At 39.0% G+C, this 15,099-nt stretch overlaps 2 long non-coding RNA genes across 7 annotated transcripts; both read left to right on the forward strand.

The window, feature by feature from the left end:
- Positions 1-205: 205 nt before the first annotated feature.
- On the forward strand, positions 206-2,817 carry LOC112176174. 3 transcript variants are annotated; one of them, XR_005803979.1, is made up of 5 exons: positions 206-264; positions 945-1,274; positions 1,406-1,526; positions 2,348-2,454; positions 2,769-2,817. It is a non-coding gene; the product is annotated as an uncharacterized LOC112176174 (long non-coding RNA). The 3 variants fall into 3 exon arrangements; XR_002926843.2 differs by lacking the exon at positions 206-264 and having other exon boundaries at positions 508-1,274; XR_002926842.2 differs by lacking the exons at positions 206-264; positions 2,769-2,817 and adding an exon at positions 2,565-2,627 and having other exon boundaries at positions 508-1,274.
- Positions 2,818-2,942: 125 nt separating this feature from the next.
- Positions 2,943-14,028, forward strand: LOC112180557. Of its 4 annotated transcripts, none has more exons than XR_002928356.2 (9): positions 2,943-2,971; positions 3,132-3,228; positions 3,507-3,647; positions 4,031-4,102; positions 4,278-4,374; positions 4,804-4,930; positions 5,006-5,317; positions 13,650-13,651; positions 14,016-14,028. It is a non-coding gene; the product is annotated as an uncharacterized LOC112180557 (long non-coding RNA). The 4 variants fall into 4 exon arrangements; XR_005803672.1 differs by having other exon boundaries at positions 3,526-3,647; XR_002928355.2 differs by having other exon boundaries at positions 3,526-3,647; positions 4,041-4,102.
- The last annotated feature ends 1,071 nt before the right edge of the window (positions 14,029-15,099 follow it).

Genomic DNA, 15,099 nt, shown 5'->3' on the forward strand with positions numbered 1-15,099 from the left:
ATGGATCCAAACTCTAACCACAAAACACCCCTTTCTGAGGCTACATTGAGCATGTAATCCCAAAAGTTCTAATAATACCTCGTAGTCAACAGCAAAGAAGATGTCGTCACTATGCCAAAAAGCCTTCAGACGAAACGCATCAGACGACACGCATCAGACGACATAAGTTTTGTTTTATGTCGTCTGAGTTTTTCAGACGACATAATTTTTTTTTCTGTCGTCTGAATATACACTAAAACCATACTGGTTTATTTTGGAAAAATGGTGAGCATTCAGACAACACATTTGTGTAGTTGTAGAAGGTGGTGATTTTCTATCTCAAATTTAGATAAATGGTGAGCATTCAGACAACACATTTGTGTAGTTGTAGAAGGTAGTGATTTCCTATCTCAAATTTGGATAAATGGTGAGTATTCAGATAACACATTTGTGTAGTTGTAGAAGGTGGTGATTTTGGAGGGATATCCAAAAGTTGATTGAGTCTTTTCCCTCTCAAATAGCCACGCCATAGTTGACTAGAATTTGTGACATTCAGACAACATTTAAATGTTGTCTGAGTGTGGGTTTTAAAATTTTCCAATTTATTTTGACTTGTGCTTTTGGACATAGATCCCTCACAATTAAGTCATTTTCTGTCATTCTCACTCGATCAGCTCCCTCAGCTTGACCTATAATTCGCAAAACTGAAAACCTCAAAAACCAGCCTCTCTCCTTCTCACTCAGCTCCTTCAGAACTCGATTCTCACTCTCTCCTTCGTCTTCTTGCCCACTTGATTCTTCTTCTTAGTCTCTCCCTCTTCTTCTTAGTTTCGATTTTAGGTTTGATTTCGATTAGGTTTTTCTTCTATTTGGGGTGATTGGATTTTACTTTTCCTCTTATCCTCGTCAAAATGAGGTGTTTCAATTACTGAAAACCCAGACCTCTCTCTCTCTCTGACTCTCAGCCTCCTTCACTGTCGATGGCGGCGAAACGGCGGCATTCAGTGACTGTTGTCTTGGTCTCTCCATGAATTCGAAGGCAATCACGTAGTGACTCGTCGTCTCTCTCTCTCTCTCTCTCTCTCTCTCTCTCTCTGTCTCTCTGTCTCTCAATCTCTCCTGGACAGTCGCCGGCACTAGCCCTCTCCCTCTATCCTCGAAGGTCGACGGCACCGACCCTTTCTCCTCGAATTAGACTGGAGTAGTGGAAGGCGATACTGTTGGAATCGAGAGAGCGGGAGAAGAAGTCAGTTCGCCTTTCATTTGGATCAATCTTGAAAGCTTGGCTATCGAAGGTATTGTTTCCCAGATTCCTATTTTTTTTTGTTTTGATTGGGGTTTTTGTTGCGGTTGGGTTTGGATTGATATGGGTTTCAATCTTTTTGCTGTGGTTGGTTTTGAATTCAATTGGGTTTCGATTTTGTAGGGGTATTGTTCGGTTTTGCTGTGAGGAGGAAGAGGACCTGCGTTTTGGATAACTGCATTTTGAGCCAAGGAGAAGATGAGGAACTTAGGTATAGGGTTGTGATCGATACTTAGTTTTTGGGGTAAGTTCATGTAATTTCGATTTTGATTGAAATATTGAAATTCTGGTTTTGATTTCAGTATGGATTCTGTTTGATTGCTGGGTCAGTGAACAATTTTGAGAGTTTCATTCAAGAGTGTAGGATATTCCTTAATTATGACAATGTGTTGCAAAATTCTGTTTCTCCATGGCCTAACTAACTTGTCGAATATTAGTTTCAAATAATGTGTGTATCACTTCAGGTGAGAAGTTTAATGCATGGTGTTGACACTGAAGCAGCAGTACAGAAGCTTAGAGGCCGAGTTGGAACAACTGTTACAGTAAAAGTTCAGTGTAATCATCAATTCCCTTTATTTCTGAGTTGCAGCAGAAATTAGAATTTGTGACCTATATACTAATATTCCTGTAGACTATGGCCAGAAATTCCAAATTGTTTCAGCCAACTAATTTTTCACGTTCTGTTGTTCAGGGCAATGATTTGGGAAGTGATGCTAGTATAAGAGAGGTACTCAGATCATGGATAAATTTATACTACATAATATTCTTGAGTGATCTTCATAGCTCTCACTAATTTATTTGGATTGATTTTTTCTTGACAGCTTTTTTTTTTTTTCTGGGAATTTAGTGCAAGACAAACTTTCTCGAGTGATCTTCATAGCTCAAGCTTCTTGAGTTAATCTGTTTTTTGTTCATTAGATTAGTTGTTTTTCAATCTTCTGTGGGTAGTGACTCCTTTTATTAACTTGTATTTATTTGGTGTTGTTTTATGAAAGTGATGATTGCTTCAACCTGAATTGGGTTCTTGCTTAATTGAATTTGTGGATGTGGATTTTGTTATTGAAGGTATGCTTTGGATGTGAATGTGGAGAGGGCACAAGATATTCTCATGCATAAAAGACTATTGCATATGGCCTGCCACTAGACCTGTAGTCTAAGTCCGTCTTGTGCAGGTAATTTTTTATTTTTATTTTGATCATTCTTGAGTTAAATTCATAAACGGTCTAGTAAATTTAAAAAGAAAAATATACTGTAAGCTTAGTCACATGGATTCAATGTGCAGTTTATGTGTTATGCCGGTTCATTCTTCTTCTAGTTAAAACTCATCTGGAAAAGCAAATGCTCAGTGTTCTGGTTTTGCTGGAAAATGGAGTCATAGTCCAAAGAAAAGATGTTTGGACTTGTTTTTCTTTACGTAAGATTCAGTACAACCATTTCTCTTTACATCTCTCATATGATACCCTCTTTCCATTTCTCATGTGTTCAGTCATCCACCACCACCTTTTGGTTGGTCTTAAGACCTTGAACTTGCTCTTGAAGCCAAGTTCAACATGGGAATAACATTGAATTCCTTTCCAAGGTAAAACAATACTGCATGAATATAGTATCTGCAAGAATGTCGTTCAATTCATTGGGGCAAGAGCACCCTATATTTTCTACCTTATAGTATCTGCAAGAGCTTTATCTGAGGTTAGTGAACTTGTGACACACACTCACATCGGGAGTAGGTGTGCATGTGTATCTGCATCTGCTTGTAAATATTGGTTTTCAATAATGTCTATGCTTTTTGCATATATCTATTTTCCACTGTTTCATCATTAGGCTAAGCCACATCTATTTCACTTGATAGACAAATGCAGCTACATGAAGTCCCAACAGATATCTTGAGTTTGCAGCAACTACGGATCCTAAACCTCATCCAAAATTCCATGCAGTCGGTTCCAGTGGTAATATGTTGCTTGATTAAGAAACAGATATGCATTACATTCATAGCTTTAAACTTAAAAGACTTGTTAGGAGAAGCGTGATTTCAAGAAATTGAATAGGAGTCATCTTTTTATGCCAAGGAATAGAAGCTATCTATTGTGTGCAAACTCATGCTCTTAAAATTTTTTCGTTTTGGTCTAAAGAAGTGCTCCTAGATTGAGGCTGGCTTCCTCATAATAGGATAGGAATGTATAGGTAAGAATATAATAACGATCTGCTTTCTGTTGTATTTTGACAGTTCACAGTGCTCATTGTAGGTTATATTCAACGTTGATGGAGGAGAGGGTGGTTTTGAAATGGAGGAAGAATGAGGATGTTCTGTGGTTTGGGTTGTCACTGTTTCTGCGTTTTCCTCTTGCTTCGTCATTGAACGATGAAGGTGGGTGACGCTATGCTTTTTGTTTCTGTTTTTGGTTGTGGGTTTCCATTTTTGAATGTGCCCAGTTTGTGTTTTTAGACCAAAACGTTTAGGATTTTAAGAAACAAACCAGAAATGGAGAGGTGTAATTTGTTTTTGGACTTTTGGTTTCTGTTTTTGAATGTGCCCGGTGTTGTATTTTTAGCCCAAAACGTTTAGGCTTTCTGGAAACAAGAGGAAATGAAGAGTTGCAATGTGTTTTCCAAAAGTTTTATGGTTTTTACTTATGAGTTTTCTGTGACAATGTCAGCCTCTCTGTGGCCTCTTGTGAGTTTCTGTCTCCTCTGTCCCTCTCTCTAAAACTGTTTTATGGTTTGATGACTTTGTTTATTTGAGAATTGTAGAAACTTGCAGGGGAATAAACTAACTGGTCAAATCCGGGATGAGATTGGTAACTGTGCTTCTCTTATTTATCTGTAAGACATCTCCTTCATGTTGACTTTCTTATGTATCTGTAGGACATATCATTAGAAAAATCTGATGATCTTCTTCAACAAATAATGTTTCTATGTATTTCTGTGTTAATAGATGTCTTTTATATTCATATATCTTGGAATTTCATTGTGTACTTTTTGGAAATATATTCCACAGGATGGCACCATCTAGAATTCATGTTACTTGTGCACTAGTTTGTGACAAAACATCAACAGGAAGGATTCACAAAGGAGTGTGTTCAACATGGATGAAGGTATTTTATATGTTTTTTTCTTTGAATCATTGTTGCATGATTATATATTGAAGAGCCTAGCAACCGTGGAGGAGAACTGATATTAGAAGACCTCTCAAGCTGAAATACTGAAATGAATGTAGTATACCTGCATTTTGCTAGATTATAAAACAGAGTACCTATTACTGATTTTGGAATATCATAACCGAGTGTTCTATTTTCGAAATCAGGGCAATGCTGAGGAATTGTTTTGCACTTTTCTGTTTGTAATTTAGCATTACATATCTTTTCGAAGATCTTATATCCTTACATGTATTAATATCACCCTGGATATATGTGAAGCAAACTTAGCTGTGTAACTGCTATGTATGATTTTTACTTTTTGTACAAGTTTGAAAGTAATAATTTCTTTTTAATCATTCTGCATAATTCTTTGCCTTCGACAAAAAGTGATGGTTGTAGTTGGGCACCCATTTTTGTTCGGCAATCAAACTTCAGACTTCCCGTTGATACTAAAGTACCCATTATCATGATTGGTCCTGGAACTGGATTTGCTCCTTTCAGGGATTTCTTGCAGGTATTTATTGGCTGCCTAATGTTCATCACCTTCATAAATCCCAATTTCTAGCACACTAATAAATAATGGATTTAGACTTCCAGGAAAGATTAGCTCTTACAGAAGATGGAGCAGAACTTGGACCCTCCGTATTATTCTTTGGATGCAGAAATAGTCAAGTTTCTCTAGAAAGATCCATATGGTTGCGGTGGACAAGTATTGGGCGCTTGCTGGTTTGTCTGCCTAATTCTCAAATGCTAAATTGATTTACTGATATTATTGTAGGACTACAATTACGAAGATGAGCTGAACAACTTCGTAGAAAAAGGTGCACTTTCTGAGCTTGTGGTTGCATTCTCCTGCCAAGGACCCACCAAGGAATATGTGCAACATAAAATGATGCAGAAGGTTTGACACCTACTTAAGTCTCTATTTTCAACCTCTGCCTACATTCACAAAATAAAATGATGCAGAAACTGTTTATTTCTATATAAGAAAGTAAAATAGGCAACTATTACATCAAAATATCTTCTCGTCTAAGCACATGAGTACCCCAAGATGCTTGGTCATGTTATATTAGTTCATTTCTACAAGACTGGCATTTTAATTGAGATTTCCTTTTAACATGTTATTTTTGTTTCTCCCCTATTTTGGTGATAATCATGCATGTTTCTGCGTAGGAAGCTGTCAAGGGACAATTATGGAGATTACGTGATCCCCAAGGGAAGCCATCAGGTGTAATACAGTAGTACAGCTAGCTAGATCCTATATTTAACTTGTGTCTAGTAGAAATTCTTTCTTCATTAAGCATTTGGACTTGTCTGCAGATTTAGATTAGTAGATATGGGCCATTTTGAATTGATGCTCATGATTAGGTTTGTGTACATGAGACAATGGTGGATTAGTGGAAATTGCAATGAGTGATTTTGTGGTTTCATGAATATGCAATTTTAATTTCCAGATGCATGCATACCAATTGTAACAGAAGACTACTAATGTGTTATCTCAAATAGCAAGCTAAAACAAAAGCACACCAAAATGTGTGGTTGCAGTTGAACAAAAACAACACAAAAACCAATTAGAAGTCTATTGTCTTTTTGACATTGGGACGACAAAAAATTGTAGTCTAAAGGGCAAAACAACAACATAAGTTAGACGAAAGTATTGACTAAAGTGTATAATAACAACAAATAAGTGTGGTTGGAATCAATCACAGACAATATAAAAGACCTAATAAAAGACCTTTCACACAACACTTAAGTGTCGTATGTATGGACCCTAGAATGACACTTAATTGTCCTCTTATGCTCTTTACGACCACATATAATTGTCGTTTAAAGTAAATTAGCACAACCTTTAATTGTTGTTGTATGAGAGAAGACACTACATATGAGTGTTCATATTTCTTATTTAAGGGCATTCAGACCACACAAATAAGTCTTGCAAATATGCTTCACACAATAGCATTTAAAAAATACTGTGGTTGTTTTGTTTATCAGACAATACAAAACTGTTGTTTGAATGCTTTTAAAGATACAGATCACAATGTTCCCAAAATGCAAAACTCATCAGACAACACAAGACTTTTTTTTTTATGTCGTCTGAAAAATCAGACGACAGAACACTTCTGTCGTCTGATGCCCCCAAGAGACGACACCGTACTAGACGACACATTTTTGTTCGTTCAGACGACAGAACAGTTATGTCGTCTGAAGGCCTTTTTGGCATAGTGCGTCCTCTTCAACACTGTGTCCAAAAAGTACCAGACCACGTGTAAAGGATTGCTCATCGGCAAATCGATAACACTAAATACTAGTTAGTACCCTGTAGTTTAGGTCCAAAATCAATTCAGTCCCTGGACTTATAATTTCATCAAAAACACCCCTGCACTTTCAATTTTGATCTAATAGGTCCAATTCATTGATATTCTGTTATGGGTTCAAGTTATAGTTGGATTATTTGTTGAAAAACTATTTATTTTTAATAGTAGGACTCACTCCTAAATTGACTATGCAGACCACCTCGACACCACATCATAAAAACATAGGCCATATATGAGCCACATTAACAAGTTAAATAACTCAATTGTCGAAAAACTAACAAATTGGATCTATTAGATCAAAATTGAAAGTGCAGGGGTGTTTTTGATGAAATTAGAAGTTTAGGGACTGAATTGATTTTAGACCTAAACCACAGGGTAGTAATTTGTATTTAGCCCAAAAGTAAACTAGAATTGAACCAAATCGTCCTCGGGAAAGACACCATAACAATGGCACAACTATGAATCCAAGACAACCAAACCCTCGCTCATTTGAGGGACTTATTATACCTAACCAAAAACAAAACCTAAAAACCTAATAAAGAAAAGTAAAAGACTACTGCAAACCATTTTCTTGTCCGTCAAAATTGACTCCGGCTTTCTAGGAACCGCCACAAAAGGTCTGAATCTTGCAAGGTTGGTTTCGGCGACCACCTCTGCCCGAATCCTTCCCCAACAGCGAACCAAACCTCGCAGCTCCATCATTATCGTTTCAGCCCACCACCAAATGCCAGACAACATTATGGTCGACTGCAAGTTATGGAACCCAGATCGACTACGTTGTCCTCTACCAGCTATGAGCCCTTTTGCATCTGCAGCACCGATCCACCCTGACAACCATCTGAGAGAGAGGAAAAACGTTCCACTGCAGCCTCAAAATCTGACAACCACCCACCGAAAACCAATCACAAACCCGTCCGGCCACACGCACCTAGTGCTGACGAGGCTGGAGGCCATCGTCAATGAGTGGGCGCTGCTGGATAGGCCCCCTGATCTTGACATCTCCCCTTGACATCTCCCCTTGATTACTAAAATCATGGGTGTTCAGATAACTTTCTTAATCCGATGCTCTTCACATGTTTCTCGAAGGTGGATTTAGGTAACGACTTAGTGAATAAGTCCACTACATTATCCTTTGATCGGATTTGATTCACTTCAATCTTTAGAAGTGATTGTTGTTACTGATTATAAAAGAACTTAGGCGATATATGCTTGGTGTTGTCACCCTTGATGAAATCTAACTTTATTTGTTCAATACAAGCTGCATTATCCTCATAAATGTATGTAGGTTCATCTTTGGTAGACTTTAAACCACAAGTTCCTCGAATATGTCTAATTATAGACTTTAGCCATATGCATTCACGCACAGCTTCATGTAAAGCAATAATCTCTGCATGATTTGAGGAAGTAGCGACAAGGGTCTGTTTTGTAGACCTCCAAGATATCGCGATGCTTCCCATGGTAAAAACATAACCTGTTTGGGAGCGACCTTTGTGAGGGTCAGAGAGGTACCCTGCATCAGTAAAACCCATCAAAACATTACTTTCATTTTGATGGAGGAGAGGAGGAGAACGCTGGCCACCATGGACGGCGCCGGCGATATGGCCGGTCACACGATCATGGACTGCGGCTTTTCGCCTTATGGGGTACGATCCTAAATTTCCGTCATTTCTCTTCTCTCTGTAGGGATAAAAAAAAAGCCCATATCAATTGTACCCTTTAAGTAATGTAAGATTGTCTTTACACTAATCCAATGGCAGTGTGTTGGCGCAGAACTATGTCGAGCTAACAAGTTCACTGCGAATGAGATGTCCGGTCTTGTGCATTGAGCTAAGTACAATAATGCGCCTATTGCACTTAGATCATAAGGCACTTCGGCCTCTAGTAATTCTTCGTCCTCATTCTTTGGACGGAATGGATCTTTTCCATGCTCAAGATTACGGCCAATCATGGGAGTACTCACAGGCTTTGCTTTATCTTCATTAAAGCGCCTTAGAATTTTCTGAGTATAAGCAGACTGATGGATCAAAATCCCATCACTACGGTGCTCGAGTTCTAATTCGAGACAAAATGGTGCTTTCCCAAGATATTTCATGTCAAATTAGGATTTCAAGTATTTAGCAGTGTTTTAAAACTCGGCCGCCTAGGCACTGGGCGGCGGCCATCCGACTCGATTAGTGCCAAATCGGTGGGATTGGGCGAGATGGACTTGGGCGACCTCCTAGGCAGCCTGGGTAGCCGACTAGGCGCCTGGGCAGAGACGGGTAGGCGCTAGGTGGTCAAGATGAGTATTGAAAATTGTGGAGCACAGTTGTTTGAATTGGGCAATCTGGGAGGGGGTTTGGGAGAAGATGACTTCGGTAGCGCTGCGGAGATTGACGGTGGTGAGGGCTTGATGGAGGATGGTGGCGTCACGAGTGGCCGGGTCGGGATCCAAACGAAGAGATCTTTCTTATTATTTCCACTCAGCTCGGAGGAGAGGCGCTTCATGAGGTCCTCCAAGTATGTTGATGATAGTGGAGGTGTTGTAGTCGAAGCCCTTAAAGGCTTTGCAGACATGGACGACATCATTGTTGGATGAGGTCTGGAGAGAGTCGTCATTGTTGTTGGCTTGTTTGCAGATAAGAATAAAAAATCAAATAAAGGATTTGAGTGGATGGAGATAAGGAAAAAAGTGAAGAAAGTTTATCTCATGATGGAGGCACATGGGACGAATGGTCAACATACATCCAAAAGGTCCAGGGCCATCTTTTATTTTATTTTTTTTGGGTAGATGGAGATTATAAGTTATTACACTTATATATATATATATATATATATATATATATATTCTTTTAAGTTTTTTTTTTCAAGACATTAAGTCTTGATATATTCCTAATTATGTAAATAAATGCTATAACAATAGAATAAAAATTAAAAAATACAAAGACACCTAGTTATCTGAGCGCTAGTCCCCTAACCATGTACTGCCCGATTAGCACCTAACGATTTTTCGAACCTTGGTATGTAGCAGTTTCCTTTAACTCATCTAGAGTTCCAATCAGGTTCATGTCATCAACATACTGCTATAATTGCAAATCTGAAACTTGTCCTTTTAATGAACACACATGGGCATATTTCATTATTGATATATCCATTCCCAATCAAATAGTCATTTAGACGGTTATACCACATCCATCCGGATTGTTTTAATCCATATAGTGAACGTTTTAAAAATGCGCTCCGTGGTTTAGAGCCACTTGATTTGGGTAATTGAAGTCCATCTGGAATCTTCATGTATATCTCTGAATCTAGTTCTTATAGAGATATACTGTAACCATATCCATAAGCTGCATGTCAAGTTTTTCGGAAGCTACCAAACTGACAAAGTAGCGGAATGCTATAACATCCATTATGGGAGAATATGTCTCCCCGTAATCGATTCCAGGATGTTGTGAGAAACCTTGAGCCACAAGGCAGGCTTTGTATCTAATAACCTCATTTTTATCAATACGCTTTCTAACAAAGACCCACTTATGGTTAACAGGCTTTACACTTGGGGGTGTATGTGTTATAGGCCCAAATACATATCTCTTTGCTAGTGAATTTAATTCAGCCTAGATCGCAGCTTTCCATTTAGGCCAATCCACTCTTTGTTGACATTCTTCAACTGGGCGATGTTCGATATCATCATACTCTATAATTCCTTTTGCAAGAGGATATGCAAAAGCATCATTAATAGAAATAGAGTTTCTATTCATCGTCTCATGTACACTAGTATAATTCATGGAGATCTCTCTATTCTCTGGAATTGGTTCTGACATTGGAGTGTCCCCCAATGATGTCTCTTGGACATAACCATAATCCGGAATATTCTCATGAGACGGATTACTTATATTAATGATTAATGGATTATTTTGTGCCAAACTCGCTTTCTTTCTTAGACGAGAATCCATCAAACGTTTGGGTCTCCTTCGCTTCCTTGCAGGGAGCCTGGCCTGAGCCACTGCGTCACCCATAGAGGGGATGGTGGCGTCGTGCTCTACTCCTTTGGGTACGGGATCATGTCCTCTAATTTCAAGGACTTCAATCCTTGCAGGCACATTTGTAGCAGGTATGTGTGATCTCGTCACTTTAGTAATATCAGAAAACCCATCAGGCATCGAATCTGCTACATTCTGAAGATCGAGAATTCTCCGCACTTCAATTTCAGACTGTACTGTTCGGAGATCAAGATGAGACAAAGTGGGGATAGACCATGACAATTCATGTCGTTCTGTTGAACATTAGTGTTCTTATCTCTCCCTAACGATGGGAAGACTGTCTCATCAAAGTGACAATCCGCAATCTAGCGGTAAAGAGATCCCCTGTCAAGGGTTCTAAGAAGAGGATAATAGTTGCAGAGTCATATCCAACATAAATACCTAATCGTCTTTGAGGACCCATTTTGGTGCGCTGTGGCGGCGCAATTGGCACATAAACTACACACCCAAATATGCGTAAGTGTGAGACATCAGACTCATACTCAATAACCATCTGCGATGCAGAAAAGGGTTGAATGGCAGTAGGTCTTGGACGAATAAGCATAGTTGCTTGCAATATTGCATAGCCCCAAGCAGAAATAGGAAGATTGGTGTGTATTACCAATGCTCGAGCAACCATTTGTAGTTGTTTAATGGTAACTTCTCTGAGACCATTTTGGGTGTGAACATGAGGAACTGGATGTTCAACTTCAATCCCAATGGATATGCAATAATCATCAAAACTTTTTGATGTAAACTCCCTAGCATTGTTAAGTCTGATGGACATAAAGGGATGATCAGGGTGGTGATCCCTTAACTTAATAATTTGTGTGAGGAGTTTAGCAAATGCAGCGTTCCTTGTCGATAATAGCATGACATGTGACCAGCGTGTCGATGCATCAACCAACACAATAAAATATCTAAATGGTCTGCAAGGTGGTTGAATAGGTCCACATATATCACCTTGGATTCTTTACAAGAATGGAATGTTTTCTTTTGTGTCATTTGCATAGGATGGTCTCGATCCTAATTTTGCTAAAGAGCAGGCTTTGCAGAATAAAAGATGGGCTTTAGAAGCAACCAATGAGGATTTTGGTTGAGCCATGAAGTCACAATTGACTTGAGAAATAGAAATAGGAGTCAAGGAGTCACTTGTGGCGTCAAAGCCACTTTTGGGCTACATGGGGTAGGCAGTGCCTGCCTAAGATGGCGGGACTTGCAGGGGGGTGGCTCCGTGAGGTGCGGATGCTACTCCTTGGTCCAAAATTCAAGTTTTACTTCTATTTGCTTTGAAGAATGGATGTCTGTGTAAAATCTTTAGTATACAGATCATCATATCACGACCTGGATGTCCCAAAAGGTCATGCCAAAGCTTATATGTGTCAGAATCCCATAAGTCATCTCTCATGACATGGTTGGCTTCAATTATTCGAATAATGGTTGCATACAATCCACTAGAAAGACACATAAGTTTCTCTAAGACTCGTTTATGTCCATAGTCATTAAAGGTGATGCAAAGGAACTCTTGTTCATTCTCACAATGTGTTTCCACATGAAAACCATTGGCTCTTATATCTTTGAAACTCAATAGGGTTCTTCCAGCCCTATGAGCATAAAGAGCTTTGGTGACATTAATATTTGTGCCATTTGGCAACATAAATTGGGTCGGTCCTCTACCATGAATCAATTTTGATGATCCAGCCATTATAGTCACAGAAGATCGAGTAGGCAACATCTATATAACTAGTTGCCTATTTTGAAGTATAGTATGTGTAGTTGCACTATCCACGAGGCATTCGAGCTCTCCGGGAAACATACTGAAAAATTATAAAGTTCAAAATTAAAATATGTCCAAGACATTCAATCAAAATAAATCGAGACTTTATTAATAATGATTACATCAAAGTTTCTTGACCAAAATCTAATCCCAAATAAAAGTCAAACTTAGACAAATTGTAGTCACTCAATCCATTCGGTAACTCCAATTTGGTTGTGACCAGGTAAGGTGAGATTTTGGTGGAGCTATGCTCACTTGTAAAACCGTTCTCTCAGTTCAAACCTTTCCTAGACATCACAATTAATTTTGGATGAGCCTAATGAGAAAGAGTTAATACAAAATGTCTTTTTATTGTCTTAAGGCATAATTGCCATTACATAATTCTTGGACAATAAAAAGGACTATTCTAATCAAAATCTGCAACATCTTTGTGCAATTCTTTGTCAGATTTGAAGTCCACTATGGTGAAATTGACGTGATTGTCATCACCATCATCTCCTTCTTCAGCTAAATAGGCCTCTTGCTCTCTTAGCTCCCATACGCCTTATATTGTGCAGCTAACTTGTTGCTTGTATTGCATTGCTTGAACCAATGCTCACTTGATCCACACCGATGATACAAGTCATTGTGGTTGCCTCCCTTTAATTGAGGTGCATTGTTTGCACTTGGTTGGCGTCCCCTAAAAGAATTGGTGCCATGACCACGGCCTTGGGCGGCACCGCCATGTCCTAGTGCACCACGGCCTTCTCTCCCACGTTGCCATGTGTTGTCACGTGTCTGTCCTTCATTGTGAACATTACCTTCCTTTGTAGGGTGATTGTGTGGATCCACACGTCCGGTTTGTCCATTATGTTTAGGGTTCTACTCCTTGTGCCCTTCTTTGGATGCATTATAATTCGCCTCGTGAACGCTCTTAGTTCCAATAGGCCTTGAATTATAATTCTTCATGAGGATGTTGTCATATTTCTCATCTACAAACATAACATTGATTAGCTGATGAAACCTCATTATCCGTCCAACATTGTACTCACCTCTGTATTGCTTGGATACTGAAAGTGCTAAGATGGGGAAGGTGGAGAGAGTTTTCTCAATTATCTCTTGCTTTGTGATGGTTTGTCCACAAAACCTCAACATGGATTTGAGGCGTAGAGCTTCTGAATGATATTCAGAGACGGTCTTGAAGTCCAAGAAGCACAAATTGTTCCATTGAACCTTCAAGTCAGGGAGGAGGGAATCTTGAATATTGCCAAAACGCTCTTGTAGTGCCAACCATAATTCTCTCGAGTCCTTGATCGACATGTACTCCATTCGGAGTGATTTATCCATGTGGCATTGCATCAAGATGAGTGCAGTAGCATTCTTTGTAGGCGTCAGCTCAAATAAGAGGTTCAGATTTGGTGCCTGAATTATGGGCAAGATCCCTTTCAAAGTGAGGTGGTTTTCAACATTGGTGACCTAACTGTGGTATTCCAAGCCAGTTGAATCAAGCGCATGAAAGTTGAGCTTCAGTTTCGACATCTTGGTTGAAATTGGAGCTTGAAACATTGGATGCTTGGAAGCTTGGTGCGTGCTAGACTTGTTTCAAGGCTGCTAGGTAGCTTGACCGGAGTACATTGGAATATGGCCAAGATGTGGCCGGTGCGGTCTAGAGGTTGGCCGAGGTGGCTGGTTGTGCTGGTTGGCAGATCTAGCAGAGAGGGCTGCAGGGGCAGGCGAACTAGTGCGGGCTAGGTGCTTGGCAAGGCTAACGTTGGAGAATTTTCTGGTTTTGAGTTTTTGATTTCAAGGTCAGGGCTCGTGCAGATAACATGGTTTAGGATATTAGGATGCGAAGAAATTGTGGAGAGAATTGTGTATCTTTATTGATAATAGGAGCCCTAAATATGGGGATTACAAAGTACATAATCTTGGAGTTCAAGGATTCATATTCTAAGTCGGAGTAGGAAATCTCTCATATTATAACTATAGAACTAATCCTAATTTGATGACAAGGCACACTAAATGTCAACATTCTTCAATAATTTTATATATATATATATATATATATATATTTTTATATTTGCTGGATATATAATGCAGATATACCTTGTTGATCACATATACATATCCAGTTCTTCGTTTAAAATTTGGATCTGTTTTCAGTTTAAAATATCTTAGATTCTTAGGTGTAGAAAGTTGCGTCCTTTTTTCTTCTCCTGCTATAATATAGTTTCCTTGTTGTGTTAGTTGTTGTATGTAAAATAAGTTCAATGCTTTAATGGAGTTGTGAACCCGTAACTCTCCTCAGTCCTTTCTCTTTTCTATGTATTTGTTTTCTTTCTTTTCGGGCCAATTCATCTATTAGAAGCATGAGTACGGGTGCAAGGCAAAAAGGAAAAGAAAAGATTTACACAAAATAGAGAAACAAAATGGCAAGTACAATGTGGTGGACCGAATCGGTGGGTTGCCAGATGAACTTCTTGTTAATATAGTGTCCCTCTTGCCGATAAAGGAAGCAGCAGCTACTATTACCCTTTCTAGGCGATGGAAGCATGTGTGGAAGTCTCGTAAGTCTCTCAATTTTGATGTCCAATTTGGTGTTGGTAGATCTTTA

The sequence above is a fragment of the Rosa chinensis genome, chromosome 7, assembly GCF_002994745.2.
Source record: "Rosa chinensis cultivar Old Blush chromosome 7, RchiOBHm-V2, whole genome shotgun sequence".
NCBI lineage: Eukaryota > Viridiplantae > Streptophyta > Magnoliopsida > Rosales > Rosaceae > Rosa > Rosa chinensis.